Here is a 7,244-nt window from a genome sequence, read left to right as displayed (position 1 = left end):
ATTATTATATCTAGATACCTTGATCAAGGAACTCCATTTTGGTGGGCACTTTACAGATCCAAGACAGTTTCTTCACTCAAGGTGTTCTCACACTAAAACAGAAGAAGGAAGTGAGAGAGAAAACAATCATGGAGTGATTAAGTAATTTTTTTTACAGTGTCGTAAGACAACTTGGAGAGCAAGATAAAGTAAACGAGTGCAGAAGGGAGGCAGTATGACTACGCTGCAGTATTTCATACTAGACATGCTCTGGCACTATGAGGTGTATCATCACGAAAAGCTCATATGAGAGGAGGAACATGGTTTCATTTTGAAGTATTGAAGCAGAAGACCTAAGAAGTTCCTGGGTCTGCAGCTGATCTGAGCTGATCTGGAGTTTGAGTTTTGTGTTGGTCAACTAATCTCTCAGCCCGTTTTTCATTTCTTGAGTAAGGAGAAATGATCAACTCACCAGTGTATTGTAGAGGGGCTAGTTAGCTCGGTAGCTCTTTTTCTAACCGAAATATTTGTCAGAGAAATGCAAATGAAGTAATTTGGTCAGAAATTCAGTAACATCATTGTGTAATACTGTGTAATCTACAGAATTTCCAGGTCTAGCAGATATTTAAAATTAACATACATTTTAACATTAACCTTGAAGTAAAGTCCAAACAAGCATCTTAAAGGCTGTGATTGGATCTGCTTAGATGCAATTGCCTCATGATACCCAAAGCTGACTTTTAACAGAACTGATTTCTTCCTCAGTTGGCACACAAGGTAATTTCTGAGGCCAGTTGTTTCGGACATTGTTCCTGTTTCTGAAGCCAGTTATTTGCTAAATTGTCACTTGATTCGTATTTCTATTGGTGATTAAAATAAGTTTTAAATGATCTGAGAATTCTTATGTTAGAATCCTTTTCCTTTGTTCTGCTTTCTTTTCTTCCATTTCAATATTAGTCTTTGTTAATTGGTTACTTGGGAAACACTTTGTGAAATTCAGTAAGTGATCCATAATGTTGCAGAAATTTTTGCCAATTGTTACTACATTTCTCATTCCTTACGTTGGGGCTTTCTAGAAGAATTCAAGCACTGCAGAGTTTAATAACCCCGAGTTCTCTGTAAACACGGTAAGTACTGAAATACTCTTGAATCATAAATCTCAAAACTCTTAATATTATAAAAATTGTTTATGGTGACAACAGAGATAATTCTGTACAAACACTTGCAGGTGGTATGATACATGTATTGTCTTAAATGTATTCAAGTATTTGAATTAGTGCTTCCTGGCATCTTTTGTGCAGCTCTTACAAATGCTTCAAAGGACAGACACATTAGTGGGAAACAAATGCAACTTATTGGTAGTTCTTTACTGTTTGTTGCTGAGTGAAGTGTTCCCAGGGTCATGCTGCCAGTGAAATCCGAGATGAAAACTCAAAGTCTCAGATTGACAGTGAGATTAACTGGTGCGGTCTGTGCTCTTACGCAAAGCAGAACTGGTGCTCTGATGTTGCAGCTGAAGCAGTTTGTGTGCAGAACCCTGAAAAATCTCTCTACTGTCGGTATTCATAGTTTGTAAACCATTAAGCTAAGCATTAAACAACCATTATTTCCTAATGGCTGTGATGAGACAAATTTACTGTTCTTCGTTAGTGCCAAGGGTATTGGAAATCTATTGGAAATTGCCATAACTGAAAAGAAAAAAACAATTTCTGCTGAAGTCAAGGTATGAGCAAGTCACTCCTGTGTCTTCCAGTGACGTGTTCTTTCAGTTTGCAATTTTAAGCTGCCTTCTGGGTAAGGAAAAATGAATAGACGTTTAGAGCAGAATTTGCTGTGTGGCATGATTTGCAGAAAATAGGAGGGAAACGAATGCAATGAGCCGGGACAGCAACAGGGGAGGCAGGGCAGGGTGATACCGTTATGAATCGCTGCTTAGAAGCCAATCCCAGTGCCTGTAAGAAGCGCAAGGAGGGAGCAGTAATAGCCTCTTAACAGGGAGAAGGATTTCACTGGCTTGTGATAGCACCCTTTCGTAGTCGTGCAACCTGAGCTGGCCTTTCTTGACTTTCAGTGTCTGTAACGCTGCTATTTCAGACAACTGCATGTTTGAATGTGTGCCTGCATTAACAGCTGCTCGTGGGGAAGCCGTGCTGGTTCCTCTTATAGAAGAATCCTTCTGCACATAGGTTATCAGAAGTTTAACCAACTGTGAACAGAAGCTCCTTGTAAAACACTATTTCTGCTCTATTAAATTATGATTGTCTAAATATCAGATGGCAAGAATGCAGATGAAGGATCGAGTATGTGCAAAAATATCTCATTTTCCATTGCCAAAGAAAAAAGATAACATTCTCTTAACACAAAGCAAGAAGAAAATCATGGTTAATTTGTTATGACCTGTAGAAGGTGAAATTCTCATTAAGCCACCTTCCCTAGTAAGAGGAGTTTTTCAGGTAACATTATAACCTCTGCCAGGTAAGTTTTCTAGTTGAAAGGGTGACAGCCTTGCAGTGGTGTGAAGGTAGTGATGTTTAAAGACTGCTAAAAACGCTTAAATGTTAAACAGGCATGAAGTCAGTTGTACAGGCTTAATGAAGCATACACATTGAAACAAAACTAAATAATAAAGATAGCTGAATTCCGGGAGGATGTGTGAAATGCTGTGTGCTCTTCCCCATATCGTTGTCTCCTTGCAGGCTGGATGCTGGCCTTGTTTGTTTTGGTAGAGATACTGAAGTATGTAGACACCCATAGGTTTAAGCTGGCAAGAACAGCCTCTGTAGTGGGCACAAATAATAATGAAGTATCTTACTAAAAATCACGTCAGCTTGTATGAGGACTACTCAATCCTGCCAGACGTGTTTTGTTACAGAACTGGAGGTTTTCCCATTTATGGTACTGGTTTGAGTCCTCGTGGCAGTTGATGAACACCAGTGGCTAACATGGGGCTTGAACTGAAGGCTGTTTTCAAAATCTTTAATTACAGTAGAAGTCCAGGCTTTTTTCTTTCTTTCAAAGTTCAAGGAACTTTTATTTAATCTAATGTTTACTAGAATTATAGTCTGCAAATGTTTTCAGATAATGAGCATGTGTGTGTCCATACTCTGTGCACTCCTGTGCCAAAATGAGGTTTCAGAACAGCAAGCGAGGCCTCCAGTGAGATCAGTTTGAAATAAGTCTAATTTAAGGAATTCTGGTTTTTGTCATTTCTCATCAGATTGCTGTTTAATCTACCATCAGCTCACTTTTTATTCATTGCACTGACTTACTAACCTATTTTCTTGGTCTCCACGTACAGTTTTGGGAAGTGTAGATCCTGTTACCTGCCTCACAAAGCGGTGCTTCACTGACCAAGCTCCATTAGTTTGACACTAAGTGAATCCTTCAGTTTTACAACATTAGCCAATTCTCCTTGGTTTTTAGAGTTATGCTGATTTACAGAGTGATCAACTCTTGCTGGTATGGTACAATTTGTTTAGTTAAGGACTCGGTTTGCTTGTCCAGATACTGTGTGAAATGCAGTAATGGTTGAGGAACTGTTGGCGTTGGTTTTAACTGGTCCTCCAGAATGCCTCTGCGGATAGAGCAGACAGCCTGAGGTTTAAAAGGAGATCTGGCAATAAAGCTAGAGAGGTGTCTATTCCTTACATTTTCAGGCTTTCCAGGAACCTGAGAATAGCATTCGAAGTCACTCTGCCAGAAGGACGGTATCTTCATAGAAGATCTTGGGCTTTATATATGTTCTGAAATTCAAAGGTATAAAGTTTAGAAAGCTCTTTTCTTCCTCCAGGCAACAAGCTGTGCTTCAGTAGAGCAGTTAGGAATAAGTTATGCCCATCCTTTACATGCATTTTTAAGCCAGAAAAACAATCTAACAGCTAGTCAGTTTTAAGGCTTAGCTCAAGTCAAGGTACTAGGCCACAGACTTAGTTTCTCGCCTACACCCAGCCATCTCCAGCTTTGTTCCTGATGTGCCTTCCTGCCCCGTGCACTAGTGCTAGCATGCATCTGACCCCAGGGACCTGGCTCAGGAGCTGTGCCAGCCAGCCCTACCAGAAAGTTACTCCCACTCCCCCAGCATTCTTCCCAATTCTGCTCCTCCCCGTTGTTTCATCTCCTGCCCTCCACTCCATGCTTCTATTGTGTTTCACCTAGGCTTGAGATCACCCCATTTCTTATTTGCCAGGAATTCTGTTCATAAAACACATTTCTTCCCCATAACGTCTTGCCATCTCCGTTGCTTACAGTACTCTCTTCCATCTTATTTGAACCACGGTCCTCTACCAGGTGTCTCCGTTTGTCTGTGCTGAACATTCTGTGGCGGGGAAGATTTCATATTTTGAAGAGTGGGTTATCGGTCGGCTCCAGTTCACCAGTTCACAGCTGGCAGTAGCACTCATGTTTTTCATTTACACTTTCCTGTAATAACGATGCAAGAAGCTAACCTTGCTGTATGAGCCTCGGTTTCAGTTTTACTTCCTTTCTCTGATGATATACTTGATTCTTTTGGTACCTTCACTAAATCAAACTAAGTCCAGTGGGCACTGGAACAAGCTCCCTGGGGTAGTGGTCACAGCACCAAGCCCACAAGAGTTAGAAGCATTTGGACAATGCTCTTAGACATTTATTTTTTAGGTATTCTTGTGTGGAGCCAGGAGTTGGACTCAATGATCCTTGTTCCTTTCAACTCAAGATGTTCTGTTCTATTTAAGAAGCATTCTCCAAAAGTTTACTAACTTGCTCATGAGTTAATAATGGTATTGTAAACAAGAGAGAGAGATCTAGATGACGATATGCATACACGTTTCTCCTATGAGTACAGGTACCAACAATAGAAACAAAACACCATTCAACTTCTTGGTCAGGTTGATGGCTGGACGTGATGATCCTGAATGTCTTTTCCACCCTAAATGATTCTGTGATTCTGTGCTTAGTTTTCAGCAGAAAATGTCTGAATTGTGACCTGTGGACAAGCTGAGCTTGCTTTAGGTCAGTGGATATGAGGGTTTAGTGTACCACCTACAAGGCTCTCTGGATAGTGGCACTGGATGGAGACCAGACCCTGCTCCATGGAAAAGAGTGTAGTAGCCTCTGAACTCTTCAGTCTACAGCAGCAGCACAGGTCACAAGAACAGCACGCAGCCGTGCCCCAGGTTTACCACCTTTCCTCTGGCTGTGGCTCCACGTAGTTTTATGCTGGCCATGTAGAGGACTCTGCAATAGCCTTCTGGGGTGGACATACACCACTGGAGATACTCCCCTGCCATTGCAAGACTTGTGACAGCACAGAGTTGGTCTCCCAAGGCCAAACCAGATGTTAAGAGATGGGATCCACGTGGTTCCCAGTTACTGGCAAGTGTCAGCTGGTAGAACCAATTGTTTTTTTACCATGGGTTATGAACACGCCTCAGCCTTTTCAGCAGTGCCCTGGCACTCTGCAGAGGAGACACGGATGCAACCTGGTGAAGCAGCGGGGAGGAGAGGAGGTGGAGTCAGTGCTGTGCAGTCTGTTATCTCTGTATGGCAAGTCTGGGGTCACAAACCATATGTGAGAGCCAGTGGTGCACAAAACAGAGTGTATTTTCTTCATGAAGAAGTTGAATGTGAGTTTCTTCCCCTATTTGTTTTTTTTGGTTGGTTGGCTGGTCTTGTTTTTTTGTAGGCAAGCAAAAGTAGGATCTGAGGTTCAGTGCAACTTTGTGGCACGTGAAGGAAGAATGCTGAAAGTAATGGATCAGAAAGAGTAAGGGAAAAGAATCGGAGAGAGAGATTAGCAACTTCCTTAGAAACTGCAGATATTTCTGAGGAAAACTGGGCAGACGTGGACGTACTCCAGGCAAGAAGAACGGTTTTGGGGAAAATGTTGTCATTTTCATTCTTCCAGACACAGATATCTAAGTGTCGTTTTACCAGAGCTCTTGAAATGAGAAAAACATTCCCAGTTTTGTAACAAGAAGCATATGCAGAACTGGAGCTTTTCCTCTTGACTAAAACTGATAAGATTTTTATTGGGAAAGTTATTTGTAACATCATTTAAGATGTTTATTTGTACTGGGGCTTGGAAGTCTGTGTTTCTGAAATGCTGCTGTGTAGCACAAGTAGTGTCTGGTTCTGACTTGACGCACACAGTAAGTTTAGAATGTCAGGTTCTAAATTAAGTATCAGAATATGTGATTTCTGCATCTATTTTTTATATTTGGGTATTGGATCAGGCGCTTTTTCAGCTGCTTGACTTTACCCAAAGCCAAGTTCAAATAAGGCCATTCAGTTCTTTATTCTCTGCTTTCTGTTTTTTGCTTGCTGATACTTTTTTGTCGCTTGAATCTCAGTCTCTCTCAATGCACAAGGAGGATTGTTGTCAGTACTTAAATTAGAATCTGCCAGCAATCCCAGGTTGGGATTTATTCCACGACTTAAGTTATGCAAGCGTGAATTGGATACAGCCAGAGGAGGGTATGCGGAGCAGGCTGTTCGCAGCTTGAACTTCTCCGTGTGTTAGGGCCTCTGCAATCCCATCCTGATTGTGCAGAGCATTGTGTCGGGTGGGACATCTCTCTTCTCTTCACCTAGAAAAGGAAATGGACTTTTTATGGCTGGAAACCCCTTACAGAATGGAAATGAACTCTTTATTCCCACTACAAAGCCGGATGCCAGGCAGTCTGGTTATAGTATTGTCATGTAATCAACACTTTATTTCACACTCATTTTGGTTACTGTCTGACTCAAAAGGTCTTTGAAACTGGAGGGACAGTTGTTCCATTTAATTTCCTCAGGTTTCTGAAAATATTTCACCTTTAATAGAAGTTAACATTTAAACTGATAATTTGTACATACAAATTGCTCCAAAACTGAGGAGCAGCCATATGTAGCATAGAGGAGTAGCATAGAAATAGTCTCCCAGAAGGTGTACTAGCAGTATCACTGCTGCTTTCTTACAGTCTTCTGTTTGCCAGGATCTGTATGAAAGAGAACAGCTCTGGATTCTATAAATTTTAAAGCTATCTTGCGATAAATCTCAATAAACTTCCATTTGAAATCGCAGATATATTCAATTTTCTTTGTTCTGGCAATCTCACAACATAAAGCTGTTATGTCTGACTTGCAGTTTTGCTAAAAGCACTGTCAGCAATCCCCCTTGTGTTATTCTTGCACTCCTATTCTGGCTAACGTGCTGGTGAGTGTGACAGCTTAAACAGATGATGGCTCGTGGCTTTTGAATGGCAGAAAACATTTGTTTCTTAGAATTAGTGCTTTATCTGTACCTT

The sequence above is a fragment of the Anser brachyrhynchus genome (genome assembly GCF_964034855.1).
Source record: "Anser brachyrhynchus genome assembly, chromosome: 2".
Taxonomy (NCBI): Eukaryota; Metazoa; Chordata; class Aves; order Anseriformes; family Anatidae; genus Anser; species Anser brachyrhynchus.
This window is presented reverse-complemented; position numbering follows the sequence as displayed.